Source organism: Lissotriton vulgaris, chromosome 9, assembly GCF_964263255.1.
Source record: "Lissotriton vulgaris chromosome 9, aLisVul1.2, whole genome shotgun sequence".
Lineage (NCBI taxonomy): Eukaryota > Metazoa > Chordata > Amphibia > Caudata > Salamandridae > Lissotriton > Lissotriton vulgaris.
In genome coordinates, this window is record NC_141697.1 from 242262925 (window position 1) to 242285910 (window position 22986).

General features: G+C 46.3%; 1 protein-coding gene across 1 annotated transcript in view; it reads left to right on the forward strand.

The window, feature by feature from the left end:
* KNL1 (kinetochore scaffold 1) overlaps positions 1 to 22986 on the forward strand; it is a 617593-nt gene that overhangs the window by 438503 nt on the left and 156104 nt on the right. The gene's annotated exons all lie outside the window — the stretch shown is intronic.

Here is a 22986-nt window from a genome sequence, read left to right on the forward strand (position 1 = left end):
TACAATGACTAGGGATTTCAAGTCACTCTGACGAGCCACTGTCAACACAGTGCCAGCTCTTAACTCTGTGAGTGGCGAATGGGGTTAGGGGAGATAATGTGCAGCATTTGGTGAGTATTGTTGACAAGATGCCATGGACCAATGTTTTAACTATTAGGACAGGTAAAAGATATTGTTTTGGAAGTGATGTGAGAGAGTGCCATGGCACCAGGTATTTTGTGTTTGGGAGTGAAGAAGGCACCAACAATGATGGTGGATTTGAAAGTTGAACATGGGTGTGGTGTGGGGGTTTGGGGGGTGGATGGCAGGACTCTTGGTAAATATCATTTTCAATATCCAGTTAGTGGAAGGAGGGCTCAAGAAGTATATGCCGTGTTGTGCATGTCTTTCTCATTACACTTCCCCAGTGTAACCTATTAATAGAATTGGTTGTGCTGAGGCAGTGGCTGGAGGTGAAAAATAACATAAATAGGTAGTTATCAATCGTGGAGTTTGCACCTCTAGGTTTTCAAGTGACATAGACAACTTGATCTCCGCTCACATAGTCTCTTTGAGGTCAGTTGGAACTCCTTAGTGGAAAACGACTTCGCTATACATCTGTAAACCTATGTTATTATGCAAAGGGTGGTAGAAGTGCTTTCCTGATTAAAGTAAACAGACATAGTAATGTGATTATGGCTTTCCAATATTGTATCCTTTTTGTAAGAAAAGAAAGGAACATTTAATTACCACTTTTCAAATACAGAAGATATTGATGCACCAACTTATTATACGTTATCTCTGTTCCATTGTCTATACAAGGCTCCACCATCTCAAATCATTCTCCATTCATTCGATATTGAAAATTGAAACAAAAGTGGAAACTTTTGTGTCAAATTGCTTATGTCATGTGCTCCATTACACTAAATTTAATGACCTTTCTGGTTCTACCGCTGGGTTAACCACAACCAAAGGTCATTCTCTCAAGTAACTAACTTCCCACTCTACATGCTACATTTTTTGTTTCTTAAACTTTTCATTTCTAGATCCAAGATTTTATTTCTAACCCAGTTATTTTTAATTCAGTCTTTATTTTGAAGTTCACTTTATTAAAGTTCTACAATTGCTGAATAGGAAGCTCAAATATTAACTTCTAATTTGATTGCCTATCTAGGGTTTCAACAAGGATAATCATGTCACTTACCAGACTTTTGGGTGCTGTTACGGAGTCCTAAGGTGGTAAGCACTTAACCCTGTTGTCGCCACAGACATTTCAGAAATCTGTTGAGCTTCTTCTTGAAGTTTAAAAGGTACATAACGGTGTAGCCAGATAGTAGAAGATGACTTGATCTCCACTTGCATCCTGCAATCTGCCAGATTTTTAACGAGAAATGTGATGGAAAAGACATGCAAAGCAGTGTTGCAGCTCCAAATTCTCCAAAAGCCCAATTTTATTTTATGATCGTATCACCCTTTAAGTGGGTAGCTACCCACAATTGGAGTTGGGCAAAAAAATAAGCATTTACAATGCAATGATCTCAGCATCATTAAAGGTAGAGCTATTGGCATTGCTTATGACATTTCTTTTTTTTCTTTTTTAAATCATCAATAAATAGCATTGTCATTTACATTGCCAATAGCTTCGCCTCTGTTCTGGGATTGGTGGGTGGCTGGTATTTTTGGCATTGTTTAGAGGTAGGTTATCTCGCAGAGTGCCCTGTACGTTTGGAGTAGACCAATGCATTTAGAGATAATTATAACTCCTTGTTTTGCATAGCACTATATACCACACTTGTGCTGTTTTCTAAGCGCTGTAAATAACAGATGCTACTTTACGCTGTTTATGGTTTATACTTGATATTGGCTGGTCTTGGATAGACTATTTGATTCACCTGTGTGCGTGTTATGTGCACAGACGCACGTGCTGAAGTGCATAGCCATTTGTTTGGTGTACAGTTGCCCACTGCTTGCCGTGTCGTGGCTCTCGTGTTTTGAGGCACCCTGCCCATGCAATTAAAGATTTTTCTCAACAAAAGTGATTAAAAATAATTATGCGGAAAATGTGGCAAAAACCACATTCGCAATCAAACATGCGGTTTGGTCAAAGGTTGCTAGGACCAGCACGGTTTCTAAACACTATAAATAACTGGTGTGCCAGTCTGTGCATGACTCTGCCCCAGCCCTGCCAACCTTCAATTAAACCTTGAGAATCCTCAAATGCCAGCTGCCCTTCGTCTCCGTGTTTCTTAAAGGACGGACTGGAGCCAGGACCTCGCCACACAAATACCCATCAAAGCGTCACCCATCCCTGCCCCCGTTTCTTATGCCCAGCCTGGGCGTCTTATGTTTAGGGGGTCTGCTGGTCAGGGGTGTTAGCGGCACTAAACGCTCCCATAAATAGAAGCCGGTCACACTGTGAAAGAAGCCGATCACACTGTGAAAGAACGCAAGGCCGCTCGCATGTGACAGTCGCACATGCCAAGACTCGGATCGTCTTGGGGTTCAGGTGAGGATCGTGTGTCTGGGTAAACAAGCCTCACGAGAGAAGCAGGGGAAAGATGTGACATTTGGATACATTTGTGGAACCAGGTGATACCTGGTGAAATTTCGGAAGCGCCACTTGCACAAACTGTGATCTTGGGCAAGCCAGTTTCCTGATCTTCCCAAATCTAGAGCCCTTAAAATCTCCACAGTCTCAAATTCCTCTTCAGAAAATGCTTCTTTATATTTAAAGAGAGCAGTGTCATGCCAGACAACTTTGTACAGTCGAACAAAAACTGAAGCCTGGCTGTCGGATTCAAAGTGCCAAACACGTCAGCCTGGGGTGGGGTTCAGTGCCTTCTGCAGAGATCTCGGGTATCTCTAAATCAACTGTGGCCAGTTCATCGTTTAAACCTCCCCAAACACAAGAAATGCAAGGGGTTCTGGCAAGTTAAATTCATGGTGCCTCAAAAAGTAAATATCAAAAAATGAAACTGCGAAGTGTGCTGTCCAGCAGTGTCCCGGCCCTGCCCACCACATCCTGTTTTTGTGATCTGGTCTTGAGCGGGCACCGCGCAGCAGCTGTTCTATGCACAAACCCTGACGTTTGGAATCCTCGGCTGCAACAATATGTTATGTGCAACGCTTTGTTTTGCTCCTTGGAGGTGTATTATTAATGTTGAAAGGACACCTCAGAATCTAAAACGCAGGGTTCTGGTTCGTTAACTGAACTAACCCCCCCACCCCCTTCACACACACACACACACACACACTTACACCAACTCTAAACACAGAACAAATGTTGCAACCACACAAAACCAAACACACCCTGTCAACCAAACTTCCTGCAGTCTGATGGCTTTGCCAGACCTGAAAGTAAAGGCGCCCGAATAGAACATGTGCTCAAAGTGCCTTGATAATGGTGGTTGGCGCTTTACAAATACGAATAAAGAAACGCAAAGAGGCAGCGCACAGAAGTATAGACCCCGTCCCAATAGTTTAATAAATTCTGTCCTCCTACAGGAGGTGGCTACACTCTAGGGGCTTCTCTGCGCTGTAACTAGGCCACTAATCCTCGAAGAACGATACTGATTTCATCGCCTTTTAAATGATGAAATGTCGAGTTAACCTTAAAATTTATAACTGCGACCAGCAGGTTGTACACACCTCTCTGCAGTGAATGCATTAACCACTGAGCTAGTTAATGACGTTGATGGGAAGAGAAGTAAGGCGAAGCTGGGCTTTTCTAGGTTCGCTGCACAGACCCATGCACTGTCATGACCCTGGCGCTACAGGTCACCGTCATGAACACCCCCACCCCCCGGAAACCGCTACCTTCCTCTTCTGATAAGAAAACTGCGAATTCTGCTTCCCATCTGTCTAAGCAGAATGAACGAATAATTGAAATGTGAAATGAATGACTTCTAGGCACCTCCTAGTTGTAAGAAACTGGACTGCATACTGCTTCCCTTTACGCAGAGCCCAGTCTGCAGGTGGATGAACAGACAACATATGTATCCTCCTTAGCGCTTCGAACTGAATCGCCTTTATGCGCTTCATGCGTAAAAGAAGTTAAAACCTCGGGTAGCTCAGGATGAACAGATGAATGAACAGCACAGTACCACAAAGTGAATCACATCAATGCACTTCCAATCCCAAAACATGATCTGTCCCCTGTACATAATAAACCTCTTCCCATCCCATGCCTGCAGCAGGGTGAACGGATTAATAAGGGTAAATAAAACTGCACGTTGTTTTTATGCAGCATGTCTTGTTTCACTTTCTCTAAGTGCAGCTGCTTGGCCTTTGCAATCTACACATGCTGCAAATATAAACCATAGGCCAGTAAAATATATGCTAGCACAGCAAATGTAAGGCTTGCTCGTCCCTAAGTCCTAAAATGAATGACATAACTAGGGCCTGCCTTGTTTATATCTCATGCTGCCTGAATTTAAGACGCTCTATATAGGCTATTTATTGCACGGAAATTGAAGAAAGATAATAAGCAGTCAGGATTTAAACAACAGAGTCAGACACGCAAAAGGCCCTTGTTGCTACAGCCGCGCCTCATATCGAATTTTTTAATACATTTCCCAAACAGCTGCCACCCAGGATCGAACCTGGGACCATTAATAATTACAGCCCAACGCTCTGCAGACTGAGCTAAATCATCCGCTATTGGAATAAGTCATGCTCTGCTGCTTAAGAGGCGCCATGCCCCCCCCCCCCCCCCCCCCCCCCCCCCACGACACGCAGGGCCCTCGACTCGGTGGCCCACCGGGAGCAGAGCGCCAAAACAAAGTTTCCCAAAAGAAGTCGGTGTGCCCTCCGCCCCCGCTAACGAAGCCGCAGGGTGCCCCCCGAAACGGCTCGCACATGACGATCGGAAGCGAGGGGCACCAGAAGCAGCAGCAGGGCGCGCCTCTCCGCAAGAAAAAAGGTGAATGGCACCCAGAGGCCGGACGATCGCGCCCTCTCCCAAACGATGACCCCCAGACAGCCGGACGGCCTCGTGGCAACCCCGCACTCTCCGCTGCTACAGCGGGCCCACGAGCCAAGAAGGCTGTAGCTGCCTGCCCAACCACCCTCTCCCCCACCTCCACCCACCCCCACCCCCTACAGAACGGCCCCAGACCCACTCGCACCACCACCCCACGTGGCCCGCAAACAGAGAGCAAGACGGTAAACATGGCCACACTAGCCCTCGCCAACCCTGTCCCCCCCCCCCACACCCCACAGAGACCAGCAGCCACCAAAACTATACACACGCTCCCCCCACGGAGCTCCCCGCTACCAAAGGAATTAGCCCACCCGGAGGCTTGGAACCAAACCTCCGACCCTGGACTCAGCACGGCCACACAAGACCTCGACATACCACGCCCCACCACCTCCCAGAGACCCGCAGGTCAACCAGCTCGCACACGCTCACTCACCCCGCCCGGAGGTCTGCAACCAAACCCCCCGACCCGGGCCGTAAGATGTACAGGACGGGGGACCGAAAGCCCTGCTCCGCCCCCCCACACCCCACAGAGACCCGCAGCCAGCAAAACCATGCACACGCTCCCCCCACGGAGCTCCCCGCTACCCAAGGAAGTTTGGAACCAAACCTCCGACCCTGGACTCAGCACGGCCACACAAGACCTCGACAACCCCGCCCCACCACCTCCCAGAGACCCGCAGGTCAACCAGCTCGCACACGCTCACTCACCCCGCCTGGAGGCCTGCAGCCAAACCCCCCGACCCGGGCCGTAAGATGTACAGGACGGGGGACCGAAAGGGACGTCTCGCCTCGAGTCCGGACTAGCCACAAAACCACGCAGCCAGCAGTCCAAGGCACCCGAGTAGCTCCGCTGCATCACGGCCCCTAGCGCAGCGCAAAACCGCAATAGACGTCCCCCCCTCAGCACTAGGCACCCCGCACAGGCCGCAAAGCTGTAGGGAGGCGTCCTCGTTTGATCCTGCTTGAGCCGCACAAACAAAAAAATGGCGGCCTCAAGCTTCCGAAATTTTTCGGATTCGGGGGCGTGTTCGGTGTTCTCAGAATGGGCGTGGCCTAAAAGTGGAAAGAAGAACACCGAACACACCTCCAAATCCGAAAAGGACGGAGCCTATTCGGAGGGACAGCTCTCTTCTCCAATGGCGGGCCTCAGTTTAGGAAGCCAGCCAATAGGAGAGATGCAAAAACAGAGGCGGGACAAATAGTCCACACTAAGAAACATTAAATCTCGGTACTTCCGGTTATGCCTTCGGCAGACCGGATATTACCTCGACCTAAAACATGTCCCCCAAACATGATTACACTGTAAAGCTAAGTGACTACGAACTACAACCAGGAAGATTTGTTAGCAGGCAACTGGCAAGGGGAGTCTGGCTTGAGCCACCATAGACCAATTAATTGTTAAGAACAGAGAAATAAACAGTGAGGCATAAGGACCTGTTTATGGCCGCCAGCATGGCACCTGAAAGATCATTGGTGCTGTATGGTTTAGTTGTGCTCTTCACATCAGACATTCAGAAAGGATCTTTGAAAGGCCCATCACTCCAGAGATGTGTCTGTTCAAAGAACAAAGTAAAAATAAATAAACATTGAATGTGTATGGAAAATCGGATGGTTTGCTGCAATCTTCTAAATTATCATCTCAAATTATACATCTTTCTGTGAAGCGCATGGTGAAAAGCCTTGTGAGACTGCTGATCATGCCTCAATATAATGAATGGGGTGGAAGAACGCAGGACCTATCAAATACATTTTTGGGATTATTATTGTTCAACAAGTTAAAATTGAATTTTTAAATAAATTTAACAGTAGCATAAGGTAAGAACCAAAATCAATATATTTGTAATGGAAAAGGCTATTTCAATTTGCTTAAGAAGCATCACCCACTTTAAAAATAGTCATTTAGAAGGTATAGTTGCTGTGTCTCTTCTGGTGGGTTTGTTGATAACCATGACCAATGAGGGTCTGGCACCAGTAACCTTGTTATTTCAGTTTTTATTCTTGTGTTGGCCGACACTTACCGGAAAGCCTAATGGCAGGTATGTTCATCATGAAGAATTATAAACGTATGTCCTACGTTTCTCCCAAGAGCAGTAAATACACATACATTTATTAGAACTGAGAGCAAAAATTGTACCTTGCGTTCATTAGATTCTAGAGTCTCTCGGTCAGTCAGTCTCTTTCTTTCTGTCAGTCTTTCTTTCTGTCAGTCTTTCTTTCTATCAGTCTCTCTCCGCCAGTCTCTCTCCGTCTGTCAGTCTCTCTCCGTCTGTCAGTCTCTCTCCGTCTGTCAGTCTCTCTCCGTCTGTCAGTCTCTCTCCGTCTGTCAGTCTCTCTCCGTCTGTCAGTCTCTCTCCGACTGTCAGTCTCTCTCCGACTGTCAGTCTCTCTCCGACTGTCAGTCTCTCTCCGTCTGTCAGTCTCTCTCCGTCTGTCAGTCTCTCTCCGTCTGTCAGTCTCTCTCCGTCTGTCAGTCTCTCTCCGTCTGTCAGTCTCTCTCCGTCTGTCAGTCTCTCTCCGTCTGTCAGTCTCTCTCTCTCCCTACACACTCTCCACTTTCTCTCTCCACTCTCTCTCTCTCTCCACTCTCTCTCTCTCCACTCTCTCTCCCTCTCTCTCTCCACTCTCTCTCTCCACTCTCTCTCTCCACTCTCTCTCTCCCTCTCTCTCTCCACTCTTTCTCCACTCTTTCTCCACTCTTTCTCCACTCTCTCCTCTCTCTCTCTCTCTCCACCCTCTCTCCACTCTCTCTCCACTCTCACTCTCTCCACTCTCTCTTTCCACTCTCTCTCTCCACTCTCTCTCTCTCCGCTCTCTCTCCACCCTCTCTCCACCCTCTCTCCGCCCTCTCTCCACCCTCTCTCCGCTCTCTCTCCACCCTCTCTCCGCTCTCTCTCCACTCTCTCTCCACTCTCTCCACTCTCTCTCTCTCCACTCTCTCTCTCCACTCTCTCTCTCCACTCTCTCTCTCCACTCTCTCTCTCCACTCTCTCTCCACTCTCTCTCTCCACTCTCTCTCTCCACTCTCTCTCTCCACTCTCTCTCTCCACTCTCTCTCTCCACTCTCTCTCCACTCTCTCTCTCCACTCTCTCTCTCCACTCTCTCTCTCCACTCTCTCTCTCTCTCCACTCTCTCTCTCTCTCCACTCTCTCTCTCTCCACTCTCTCTCTCTCCACTCTCTCTCTCTCTCCACTCTCTCTCTCTCCACTCTCTCTCTCCACTCTCTCTCTCCACTCTCTCTCTCCACTCTCTCTCTCTCTCCACTCTCTCTCTCTCTCTCCACTCTCTCTCTCTCTCTCCACTCTCTCTCTCTCTGCTCTCTCTCTGCTCTCTCTCTCTGCTCTCTCTCCGCTCTCTCTCTCTCCGCTCTCTCTCTCTCCACTCTCTCTCTGCTCTCTCTCTCATCCCCCCCCTCTCTCCCCTCTCTCTCCTCTCTCTCTCCCCTCTTCTCTCTCTCTCTCCACTCTCTCTCTCTCTCTCCACTCTCTCTCTCTCTCTCTCCACTCTCTCTCTCTCTCTCTCCACTCTCTCTCTCTCTGCTCTCTCTCTCTGCTCTCTCTCTCCGCTCTCTCTCTCCGCTCTCTCTCTCTCCACTCTCTCTCTGCTCTCTCTCTCATCCCCCCTCTCTCCCCTCTCTCTCCTCTCTCTCTCCCCTCTTCTCTCTCTCTCTCTCTCCCCCCTCTCTCTCCCCCCTCTCTCTCTCTCCGCTCCCTCTCTCTCCCCCCTCACCCTCTCCCCTCTCCCTCTCCCCTCTCTCTCCTCTCTCTCTCCCCTCTCTTTCTGAGGGGCCAGGAGTACATTACATGAAAGGTTCGCAGGCCGCCAAGGAAGGTCTGCTGGGCCACTGGCGGCCCGCAGGCCGAACTAGGAGTACCACAGCATTAGAACAAATGGGGGCGAACAACATGAGATTTGTGGTTTGCCTAGGGAAGTACAAGGTGCCACTTCTGTTGAAGCATGAATTCATGGAATTGGACTAATCAAAATGTAACATTGATTTTAACAAAACGCCTACCATGCTGTCAAACTGTCAAGTTTATGTGCTCAAAAGGGACTTGAATACGTCACGCATTTGAAAGCCATCTTGTTTTAGTCTTTGCTAAACAAAGAATTCCTCCTGAACCTGCTTAGTGTACTCCTAAACAACAAATGCTGATTCTTTGCCTGCAAACAGCAGCAATCAAGATCATAGGTGAGAGTCATTTCCATTAGGATCAACTGGGATTATTGCCTGCTCCTTTCACCATTACCATCATGTAGAGATTGTATCAACTTGCCCTCTTCATTTTATAGACAATCTGTAGAAAGGCAGTTCCACTTTAGGCTATATCTGCACTGCTGACAAAGGAGAAGGGCAATATGGCCCAGCATGAATGGCTCAGCATAGTTTCACGTGAACTCCTGACATCCTAACAATTTGAATTCAGAGGTTTGCGTGCTCCAAGAGCCATGTGGCCACCCTACAAGCAGGTAGCATGATATCCACCCCAAAACATGTTGTGTAAGCGTAAAACATTCTACCACTGGTGTGTCTCCAAGAATCTACTGAGCTCTTGAATTTGTTGGATTGCAACTAACTTACACCATAAAGTAGGCCTGTGCACGCTGTCAGAATCTGTTTTGAGATTTTTAGAGCACAAGGTCAGGTGAGGGTCTCCTGGCGCAATGGTATGAAGGACAAACTGGGCTTATTACTAACAAAAAAAAGTTATTTACAATTTATTGCTGAAGGAAAAATGATTGGAGCAGAGGAAGCTATCTTTGGGTAGGTCGTTTCATAGGGTTGGGCACATACTGAAAATGAGCACCCCTCTAAATCCCCCCCCCTCCCCCCCCCCCCCCCACCTCTGCGCATACAAGCTTACCAACATCTTGGAACTTGCAGTGGAAGAGGGTTAGATGAGCAAAGAGTTTTCATAGGGAAATATCTTTTTATCCTGTATGAGATGAAGTCTGGAGTAGTGCCACATATAGTGTAATGGATTATACATTGAATCTTTGGACAAAGTGCTCCTTTATTGGGAGCTGATGCAGCGACATGTAGTTAGCAGCTGTGCTAAATTTTAGGGCTCCTGCAATACATCTGGTTGCCTGATTTTGAAAGAAGTTTTGATATTAAGATGCAGACTTTTGGAATATTTCAGTCTTGGCCCAGCTGTTGCTGTAATAGCTGTACAAGAGGGGGTGGTGATTGGACGAAGCATCTAAATCAATCAAACACTCACACCCAGTCAAAAGATCTGGGTTTAATCCATCACCGTTCTTTAGCCCACTCTGCCACCCCAGTTCAGACATGGCTATATGCAAATCAGTCTGACCCTGTGCCTCATGGGAACAGTCCAGCCCGAACTGCCATGCCATATGTTCCCTGGAACGGGAACAAGCTTCCGAGGACCGGTTTCTGGCATTCCAGCCATCTTCAGCCCGGCTTGCTTGAATCCAGTGGCAAAGTGAGCAAGGGACTCACGTCTGAGCATACCCTGCCACACTTATGGCGGCCAAAAGCAGTACAAAAGGGGGTGGTGATGGACGGAGCATCTGAATCAAACACTCACACCCAGTCAAAAGATATGGGTTTAATCCATCACCATTCTTTAGCCCACTCTGCCACCCCAGTTCAGACATGGCTATATGCAAATCAGTCTGACCCTGTGCCTCATGGGAACAGTCTAGCCCGAACTGCCAAGCCATGTCTTCCCTGGACCGGAAACAAGCTTCCGAGGACCGGTTTCTGGCATTCCAGCCGTCTTCAGCCCGGCTTGCTTCAATCCAGTTGCAAAGTGAGCAAGGGACTCACATCTGAGTATACCCTGCCACACTTATGGCCGCCAAAAGCGGTACAAAAGGGGGTGGTGATGGACGGATGGAGTAGTGCCACATATAGTGTAATGGATTATACATTGAATCTTTGGACAAAGTGCTCCTTTATTGGGAGCTGATGCCGCGACATGCAGTTAGCAGCTGTGCTAAATTTGAGGGCTCCTGCAATACATCTGGTTGCCTGAGTTTGAAAGCAGTTTTGATATTAAGAGGCAGACTTTTGGAATATTTCAGTCTTGGCACAGCTGTTGCTGTAATAGCTGTGGCTCTACTTTCCTGTGTAAGATATGGAGCAAGGGAGTGAAGTTAACAAATGTGAAAAGTGCAGGAAGATGCCACATAGATACTTGAGAATCCTTTGTAACATAGTTGATTTTGACACTAAGACCCAACTGATATCGTGGGCATGAGACAAGGGCCACAAAATGCAGTTTGCCATTACTGGTTGTCTGTACTCACAATAAGGATTTTGGTGTTGTCAATGTTGAGCTTGAGCCACTGTTGGCTCATCCAAGCATAGACTGCTGTGATATCATTCTGGAGGACGACATTATTTTTGGTGTTATACCTCAGTATAAAGAGTAGCTGTGGGAATATATAAATATATAAATATTACCTACTGGCTGTCGCCAGTAGGTATATATAGTTAGGATTTTTTCCCTATGGGATTTTTGAAAATTCTATGTCTAATAACTTTGGCGTTTGTGGACGGAATCGGCTGAAATTTTCAGGAAAATGGCACATTTTGTTTCTGAGCAGCCCTTGAAAATTTGGGGGGGTTTCATCAAGTGGGGGCCGAGAAAAAAGGGGGGTCCCAAAACGCGTTTTTCCCATGTTAATTTCCATAGGGCGGTTGGCCTCACTTTTAGCCCGAACGGCTGAATGGATTTGCACGAAACTTGGCAAAATTGTAGGGACTGTTAGCCCGATGTGCCTTTGCTAGGTCTCAATATATGTGCTCCAGTGGATTTTGAGAAATTAACGTTCAAAACAAGATATATATCTGTAACAGCGCTCCGGGCTGCGCTCCGGTTCGCGTACTTTTCGCGAAACGGAACTTTGCGATGCGAAGCTGATTGGCTTTCCGGTGTCTGTCAACATTCTAAACAGTCCGGAGCGGCCGCCATCTTATCTCTCGGTAGGATCGAGAGAGAAGAAGAGGTGAAAAACGAAGGGGGAATTTAATGAAAGGGGGCAAGGTAGACCCCTCTTGACCCCCTAGGAATGATGTTGGGGTTATTAAAGGGTCCCGTGGGGAAAATAAAAAAAAATTGATTTTTCACGGTAGAAGCGCTTCCCGGGCCGCGAACTGGGCCGCAAACTGGTAGCGAAACGGGAATTCGCCATTTTGTGTTTCGTTTTAATTAAATTACTAGGTATAAGGGGGTGCGGGAGACGTATCCTGATCCCTTATGTTTTCTGAGGGTGGCTGAGGGGGCTCATATATGTTGATACATGTCTTCCAGCGGCTGTGCTTGAGCGTTTTTTTTTTTTTTTTTTTTTTTGCTGCGTGACGTCTGTTAACGTTCGATTCGATGGAAATCAGGAAGTGTTGACGGCCAATTTGTCACTGCGATAAAATATTTTGTTATAAATGAATCCTTATTGATAAACATTGTCTGCGCCATCTTGCCTTTATTCCAATGCCACAATTTTGTCGTGCACGGCAGCCATTTTAGATGCCTTGACCAGACCCACTCTCTGCACGCCGTCGATTCTCAGCACGGCTCCCCACCCTCGCAAGCATCTCCCCCACGCACTGGTCACCCCCGCTCTCTCTCTCATGCATGGGCCATAAACTTCCCCCCATCTGCGCTGCTCTTCCCTGAGAATCACACCCTGTGCCCGCCCGACACGTCCCTTTCACCCTATTCATTACCGCACCCTCTGACACTCCTCTTCCTCTGTGTCCGATTGTCCAGGCCGGTCCCAGGCTATCACCTAGCCCTGCGGATGTAGTTTATTGCCCCAGCTGTAGAGAATCCAGACATGCCAACCCTCCCGATTCAGGCGTGAGACTACCGATTTCAGTGCTAGTCTCCCGCCTCCCGATTCCTGCAAGCAAAAACCCGATTCCTCGGGGGTTTCAGCTGACAGGGCTTGGTATTGTGTTACGTGCTAATTCTTCCAGGAAACGTCAGAGGGCCGATGCAGGGGCTCTAGAAGGGGTGATAAACCATTTAAGCCTCATTAACAAGCGCATGGTCTTTTAAAGATCTGTGAAGTACTCGGGGCGGCGGTGTGTGTGTGTGCCCTCTTTCAGGAGCGGGCGGGGGGGGGGCACTGCCAGCAACTTGCCAGGCCAGGCAGTGTTCAACACTTGCATCACCCTTTCTCTGCCTGCTATTGCGCTCCATGCTTCGGAAAGGTAAGAAAAAGAACGTGCATTTGAGTTTGAAACGTCCGATCCTGTAGCAGTACACTTCCAAAGCCCACACATGACAATAACCCGATTCAAGGCCCCATTCACCCGATTTTTTAAAAATATATAGCACTCCAACAAAGTAGTAGGATTATAAAACTTTATTAACTTATAAATATATAGAACGCAACAAAAACTGTAAATACATTTAAACATTTTTTGGAAAAAAGAAGCAACAATGGTCAGTAGCTGTGTTTTGTGCGAATAGTCCCAAGGCAGCACAACGTGCTGAGTTCTGGACGGCACCCAGGTGATGTCACCTGGGTGCCGCACTGGTTTTTGGTATCCTACAATGCAGCTCAGAAAAACAGCGTGGGGCGCCCCGGGGGGTGCGCGGGGAGGCCTCGTCAGTAGCGGTCTGTTGTGCGAATAGTCCCAAGGCAGCAGAACGCGCTGAGATGTGGATGGCACCCAGGTGATGTCCAGTAAGTTGCCGCACTGGTTTTGGTATCCTACAATGCTGCTCCGAAAAACGGCGTGGGGCACCCCGGGGGGGGGGCGTGGGGGAGGCGGCGTGAACGGGCCTCCCCAGGTGGAGGCTCGTCTGCTGTACTGGGGCGCCCCTTTACCGTTTCAGTTGCCATTCCGCCCGCTTTTGCTACACTGTGCCTCATCCTCCATTCAGCTGTTTATCGCCCGCTCTTGCGGCTACAGCGTCTCGCTCACCATGTAGTTGAGTTGCGCCCACTCTTGCGGTGCAGCGATATGCGGCTGCCATAGGACTCTTAAAATGGCGGACGGCTCTTCGGATTTGGGACTGGTCCACTAAAAGATCCGCCAAGATCCGGATGGCAAGTCCTGGATGTTGAGTGCCATAGTTGAGAGTTCTGAGCAGTGCTTGTAACACTGTCTGAAGCTTATTTGCACCTGCTGCAGCTTCACTATTGCCCTGGTGTGGCCAAAGATCGCCCATGACATAGGCGGCCGGCTCCTGAGGTCCGGCGGAACTTTATTCCTTTTCCTTTCTTCATCTTGTCCCACAATCCGTTTGACCTGAAGACACGACCAGGTCCCTGAATGTGTGCAGGGGGACGTTATTGATTGAATCAAAATGGCGGCTTCACACAAAGCTGACTCAAGCGTTGCTGTTGATGCTATACAGACAAAAATTGGTTTTCAGTTTGTACATTCTTCAGGATTTTTTTTCCCATCCAAGGCTGATTGAGATTTTGTAGAACAATGGCTTCAGATTTTCAACATACTACTCTTCAACATTCTTCCTAAATGTAACAATGTGAGACTCACTAGGAGAACGGCTGTTTATCTTTCCTTTCAAAATGCTGCCAACAATATTTTCTGAATGGAAGACACCATCTTGTAGCATAAAGGGCCGAAAGGGGTTCTGGTCTGGCCGATGGTTGGTGGACACATTTTGACTATATCTTGGACCTGCCCGGCCTCGCCCAAAATGGCGCCGGTATAAATGGGACTCGTAACTCCTTGTTGTGTACTGGTTGAACAACCTTGATATCACGAGATATGAATGCAGTTTTGATGCTCATGGCGGGCGGGGACGAGAATTGATTGAATATTTCGACATCCCTATTGATATTAAGTTCTGATGTGTTATTGATTACTGTACTATTGAAAGTTCGAATTAACGTCACCCATGGTACTTGCCCGCAAATGTATATCTAGATAATTTTTTTGTAAGTGGCCCTGTCGTATTTTAATTACAAAATGTACGTCCACCGATTCCGCAACTGTTAGACACCTTAGTTCTTGCAACCTAATGGCCCGCTCGTTACGTTCCTCTACAATGTAAATGTCTCCTCATCATATACGATTTCAGTTTGCTCCGTGGCCGGCCCACGTGGTTATAGGCCCGTATTTGTATACTGACATTTTCACAATAAAGGTTTTTAAAACAAAACATGGTAGTAGTATTTACATTGGTAAAGTTTTTACTTTTAGTCACTGTTTTCGAATCAGTAAAAGGCAAGTGAAATAAAGCAGTCCAATTACATGACGGATAAAAGGTATAATACGTAGGAACGCAGTAAAGATAAATGGTCAAGGGCAGTTGTGTTTTCCACTCCTGCAACATAAAGTGATCGATAAGAATCTGATAATCAGGCGTATCGGCGACTAAGACAGCAGGCCGAGCCTCTTTTACTCAACGGCTCCGTCATGGGAAGAAGAAACGCCCTTTTTCTCGAAAAATGAATATATTTTACTTGCAGGACAGTTGTAAATTTTCCGGGAAAGTACATTAGCCTGGAACATTATAACATATATTTTTTTAAAAAAAATAATGTTCGAAACCAATAAAAAGCGTAATTTTTAGGTCATATGACTAAGCTTTTCATCATTAAAATAACAAAAGTAAAATGAACCAATGAAAAGTTTTATTAACAAGTCACATGACCTGTTATGCTTACGTTACGCGCTGCGCGCCCCGGATCACTTCCGGGAAGCTGCGCTTCGCGCACCGGAGCACTTCCGGGTGCGCTAACGCGGCGTGTCATATAACGCATTACGCGACAACGTAGGTCAAGAATATAGTCAAAATGTCTCCACCAACCAGCGTTCGGAACACAACCCCTTTCAGCAGTCCAAAAAGTTCTGTTAAATGACAACAGAGGGGACAGGCAACAAGAACCATCAGTCAGAGGGGAGGGCAAGTTCTTCTCTACCGGGTCATGTTGGGGCGCTACCGGAACTGATCGAATTGGTAGTCTACAGTGTTTCTGGATGTTTCAGACTGAAGCTGGCATCAGCATGAGAGCACCACCATCTCGTAGCTCCGTCGTGGCCATTCCACGAGCAATCATGGCAGCCGCTCCCCACCAGAAGCCTGCGGGAGTCGTGGGCCCCCAAGACTTTTGTAGAATCTTCACGGCTGAGGGGACGCTTTCGAGAATGGGACCCAAGCCCTATCAGGCAAGCGTCCGAGTTCCAAGGTGTCCCAGGGCTATTTTAGTGGACCACGCCCAAATCTGAAGAGCCGGCCGCCATTTTGAGAGTCCTGTGGCAGCCGCCTATCGTTGCATCGCAAGAGCGGGAGCAACTCAACTACATGGTGAGTGAGACGCTGTAGTCGCAAGAGCGGGCGGTAAACAGCTGAATGGCGGAAGAGGCACAGTGTAGCAAAAGCGGGCGGAATGGCAACTAAAACGGTAAAGGGGCGCCCCACTACAGCGTGTCTTCAGGTCAAACGGATTGTGGGACAAGGTCCAGAATAGAAGAGTCATCAAAAGGCAAAAAGTTCCGCCGGACCCCGGGAGCCGGCCGCCTATGTCGGGGGCGATCTCAGGCTACACCAGTGCTATAAGACTTGGGGAGGGGGTCGGAGCCAAGCGTCTTCTCCGAGTCCGTGCCGTCACACCGCCCCTCGGGGGCCTCCGTCAAGCGGTTTAGGGAGGTACCATATCACATTGTTTTCAAATGCAGTCAGGTCCACAAACGGCCCTCACTTACTTTGAGAATAGTGAAGCTGCAGTAGGTGCAAATAAGCTTCAGACAGTGTTACAAGCGCTGCTCAGAACTCTGAACTATGGCACCCAACATCCAGAACTTATGCCATTTGAGAATGGCAGTGACATCGAAGCAACTCAGGGACCAAAACCATGAACGTACTTTCACGTATAAAAATCTTACTTGGGGAGGGGGCAGGAGCCAAGCGCCCCCTCCCAGTCCGCGCCACCTGACCGTATGTTGAAAATCTGAAGCCATCGTTCTACAAACTCAACCAACCTTGGATGGAAAAATCTAGAAGAATCTACAAACTGAAAACCAGTTTTGGTCTGCATAGCATCAGCAGCAACGCTTGCTATCAGAGTGCATGAGTTTCATGCTCGATCGATTGAGCTAGCCGGATCGGGCAACAAAAAGTATAAAATAGTTATGTAAATAGTTATTTAATAAAATGTTTTACCCTGTTACTTTGCTGGTGTGTTGTATATATTTTTAATATTTGCATAGGGTTTGTCGTTATTTTGGGCGGGGTGGGTGACGGAGCCGAGCTGTCTTGCAGCCCTCATGGTGTGGAGCTCAGTTCATCTCACTATTTTCGTATTTCTCATGAAGGGTTGTTCCTAATGTTTCTATTTTAGCGAGGTCAAAAAGAGATCCAATTAGTGGCCTACTGATTTTGCTAGATTACTTTTATTTTTTTACACGATTTTTCACGATTATTCACTATCTGCAAAGACTAAACAGAGTATTGCGACTTTGTGCTTGTTTGTAAATAGAGAATGAACCAAAGAGAATCAATTGTAAAACAGTAAATGCTTGGATAACAATCAAATGGAGAGACAAGCAGGCATGACGGATTACAACGGGGGTAAAGGCCTGCGTTAACTACCCTTCACTATCTGCAAAGAGAGAGTACTACTAAGAGAAAAGAGGGGAGGGGGGCAGCGTTCAAAGCACATCAGCGTGCATAAACACGAAAAAGTTTTTACCTATCACGTACTTGACATTTGACAGCTTTTGATATTTGCTATTAAAAAACCATTGAAATTCACTGAAAAAACCATAGGTTATAGACCATATATAGTTAGGAATTAGCATTTACAAAACCTTGAAAATTCACTGAAAAAACCATAGGTTATAGACAATATATAGTTAGGGATTAGCATTTACAAAACCTTATTTTACTCACACAAAATCATTGAAATTCCATATATAGTTAGTTGCACTAACTATATATCGCGCACCCGCAATCCACTGCTGATGATGTCACATATTACATCATTCATGACATGGTCAGTGACATCACTGATGACATCTCAAATGACATCACTGATGACATCACTGATGACATCTCATTTGACATTACTGATCACATCACTGATGATATCATTCATGTGATAATACGATGAACCTCTTCAGACTCTAATATAACCATTAGATACAATCAGTGTAAACAGACACTCTCAGACTGTCACTCATCCATGGAGTTACTCACACACCTAGTCAGTCATGCAAAGAATCAATCACACCTCTATTTCCTCAACTATACAGTTATACAAACTTTACTTATTCAAACATATACTAACACATATTTACTCTATTATACAATCCCTGATACAAGTTCACAATGATCCATACAGCCACTCACACATTCACTGGCTCTTATGCACAGTTATTTATATATGTCAACTCTCACATGTACTGTGTTTTACATATGTACTTACTTTGACATGTAACACTGAGATATCCATTCACTCACCAATACACTCATGCACACAGTCAACCGCCCATATAGCTGTTTCCACATGCACTTTTGAAACCATACATCTAGTGAATCAACTGCTCACACATCTATGCACAGTCATACACCTCCCAGCCACCCACACACACACACTCAGTCTCCCATACAAATACTTGGGCAACCAATCAATAACCCATATAGTTACTCGTATAGCTACTTATCAACACATGCAACAGTTTACAGAACAACAGACATAATGATGCACAAATTAAGACAGTTTAGACACTAACCCATGCACTCAGTGAGACACATTTAATCACTCACTCATAGTCAGTCATGCACCTACTAAATCCTTCATCCAGACACTTATACATCCACTCATTCTTCAATATGTAAGACATATTTTAACTTTACAGAAATATACAGTCACTGGGTGTTGTCATCAGTGATGTCATCAGTGATGTCATTTGAGATGTCATCAGTGATGTCATCAGTGATGTCACTGACCATGTCATGAATGATGTAATATGTGACATCATCAGCAGTGGATTGCGGGTGCGCGATATATAGTTAGTGCAACTAACTATATATGGAATTTCAATGGTTTTGTGTGAGTAAAATAAGGTTTTGTAAATGCTAATTCCTAACTATATTTTGTCTATAACCTATGGTTTTTTCAGTGAATATATATATATATATGTATATGTATGTATGTATGTATGTGTGTGTGTATATATCTATATAAATAAAAATGTAACTGTTGGGTTGTTCAAAATCTGAAATCTCCGAAAGTTCTAAACAGATTTCTTTGAAATTTTGACACAAGGTTGCATATGAATATGGGAGTGTTTTTATATACACAGCGTTGGATTCAAATACGCGCGTGTTTTTAATCGAAAGCACAAACACACATAAAAATGTCAATGTGTGTTTGATAAAAATCTTAAATCTACGAAAGTTCTTCACCGATTGATTTGAAATTTTGACAATGTTGAATTAGAATAAGCGCGTGTTTATATATACACACACAACGTTGGATTTGAATACGCGCGTGTCAAATACGCGCGTATTTTTAATCTAAAGGACAAACAGACCCTATCGATTGGGTTGCTGCGCAACAACTACAATAGACGCATAGAGGGCTCGAAAAATGTACTCGCCCGCTTGCAAATGCGAGTCCATTTCTTCAAGGGCGAGTCAGTTTTCAGGCCTACTTGACCGGCCTGGAGAGTGAAATCTGCTGCCGTTTCCATGCAGCTACTGCAGTGCCAGGAGAAGTCTATAGGGGACAGCATACTGAAATGATTACGTGAAAATGCGGGAAAACCACTGGTGTTGATTGGCTGATTGCAACTAGGTCTCATCAGGCCGAGCCCGTGTTGCAATCAGCCAATCAGGTGATAGAAGATCATTTGTGCTCTCCGGATATGTGTATGCTACGCATGTTTACATGCTTCTCATTGGCTGATTACAGTTAACCGCAGCAAGATATACTGCCAGAGAAGCGTGTGAGCTGCCTTTCCAAGCCCCGGCCTGCACATTCAACCACAGGAAAAGATTTGTGGACGGCAGTGAACTCGCAGAGCACAGTACGGCTGCCATATTCCATAGGTGGCCACTCCACCGGCCGTAAACTATAACAATCACTGGTGCCCGAGCAGTGGCAAAGGTATCCTCCTGCACCCCGGGTGTTGTCATCCAGAGAGGACCTGTAAGTGAAGCTCTGCCCATGCTCTGAAGTAAGCCACAGCCTGTCAAGGACAGCTCAGTCTCTCGGAGGAGGGGCCCTAGACGGTAGGTGCGCTTGGATGGGGCCAGTCCACCAGCCACAGGTTTAGGGGTTCTTGCTCCGATTGTAGTGCTGGGGTGGGATTTCATGGCCGGTGCAGGAAAGCACTGTGGGGTGGGGTGGGGCGGGGCGGGACGGTGGGGCCTACCGCACCTACACCAGCCGTGACTTGCACTGCATTTACAGTGGATTTTCTCTGAGTCTCTATGTTTGAAAACCAGCTGAATGTCATGCACGTCTTTTTTTTCAAATGAACTTCCAATGTTTTTTTGTTGTACGCTGAGCTTTGTTGTTTCAGTGTGTAATTTCGCAGCCGCCTCTCTAGCATCACATGGCGGACTTATCCTACCTCTGGCCTCGAGTGTACTAATACTATTTTTCTACACAATCATCTTTGAAATGGAACAGTTTTTAGGTCTCGTGACCTATCAATGCGCATGCGCATTGAGAGAAGCGAGACTATAGCGACTTAAACAGACTTTACCCAACTAGTATCCCAACTGGCGATTTGGTGCTGTGCCCGTGCGCTTTTAGGTCAATGCGCAAGCGCATTGACCTAAAATGCGCGTGCACATCATCTAATCGCCATCTGTTCCCCAGCAGCACTCCTCCCACACCTTTGAAGTGAAGCTTAGCTTCACTTCAAAGGCCCCTGCTGCTTCACACCCTCATCGCCGCTCTCCCCGCTGGGCCCACTCTCCTGCCCGCCGTGTCGCATTTCTCCTCCCCCCTCCCCTTCTCTCTCTTCCCTCCATCTTGTTTATTTTTTTTTACCCGCTCTGCCCCCTCCCCTCCGTGTCGCATTTCTCCTCCCCCCTCCCCTTCTCTCTCTTCCCTCCGTCTTGTTTTTTTTTTTTTTACCCGCTCCGCCCCCTCCCCTGCCCGCCGTGTCGCATTGTGATGGCAGTTTTGAAAGTAGGGGCAGAAGAGCGCCACAGCTCAAATGTCTGCGGCTTCATAGCACACAAACCTGCAAAAGAAGTTTCAAAATACCTTTTCTTAAAATAAATGCTTCTTTTCTGCTTTGGTTCCCGGGTTTAATTATAGACATGATTAAATAAATAACATAATCAATACATAAGTAAATTTACGTGGTTCAATATGCCATTTATGGTCCATAATTTGTGTGTGATGGGGAGCGGGCGGACAGAGGCTACTGCGTACTGCATTCCTCTATAAAGCCTTCTTTATTAGTAATGAGACCAGATGACGTCATGCACGCACAAACGTCTGTGTGCATTTTAGTGCACGGATACATACCTCGTCATGGACAGCAAGCGCTTAATTAATGGAATTACAATGCAGTACTTATATTTTCTGTTCTGCAAATCAGCGCTTCTGCTAAACGCATTTGCATATCTAAGACGCACATATAATAAGAGTAATAAAAGGAACCTACAGACTGTAAAATCTCGGTCTGATGACCTATATTGCTATTAAAAAAATCCTCATGAATTGAATAGACATTCCACACGTTTGGAATGCCCCTGTTTGTGCAAGTACTTTAGAAATAATGTGAATTATACGGTGCCTGTAAAACATCTGGACAGATTTTTAAGATGCTTCGATACATGTTGATTATTATAATCTCAGCTACTTGTGTGATTCATGGCACGGCCTCCCACCTGCCCGCGCTCTGCCCCCGCCTCACGCCCCCCCACCCCCCGCCGCCTCTTCTTTCACACATCACCAGCCAGCTTTCTTCTGTACCTCCCTTCCACCTTCACCGCATACCTCCAGCGTATCCGAGCACACTCTGCCCAGCTCCCACCGCATTCCCACTCCCCCTCACAAAGCGCTCATTGTTGTAGCACCGCCCTCTGGGATTGCAAGAACCCCCCAAGGGCGCTCCTTGATTGCACCCTTTATCATACGAGCTCAGTGGGGTCGATGTACCGATGCTAATTATTGGAGCTTTCCAGAATCTTCAGTGTAACAAAACTATAACAGAAAACGCAACCAACATCCAGCTGTAAATATCAGGTAATCAACCCAACAGTACAACTAAAACATTGCCGAAAACCATATCAATACCTTAAATTGCATACCATACAACCTAACATAACATAGCTTAGCATAACATAATGTAACATAACATAGTACAGCATAACATAACATATTACATAATATTACATAACATAACAGCATAACGTATGATAACATAGTATAGCATGGCATAACAGCACCCTCACACACACTGCACCCTCACACACTCCGTGCCACATAATTATATGCTACATAATTACACTGCACTTAATGCAACATACACTCCAAACAATACCACTCAGAGCCATATAATTACATGCTACACAATTACACTCTACTGAATACAACATACACTCCACACAATACCACTCAGTGCCGCATAATTAAATGCTACATAATTACACTGCGGTCAACGCAACATACACTCCGAATACCACTCAGTGCCACATAATTACATACCACATAATTACACTCTACTAAATGCAACACACACTCCACACAATACCACATAATTATATGCCACATAATTAAAATGCAACATACACTCCAAACAATAACACTCAGTGCCACATAGTTAGACGCCCCACAATTACGCTCTACTGAATACAACATACACTCCTCATAATACCACTCAGTGACACATAATTAAATGCTACATAATTACACTGCGCTCAACGCGAAATACCCTCCAAATAGCACTCAGTGCCACATAATTTCACTGCACTCAATGCAACATACACTACAACACCCACTCAGTACAACATTTTATGCTACGTATTTACACTGCGCTCAACGCAACATACGCTCAAAATACCACTCACTACCACATAATTATACACCACATAATTACACT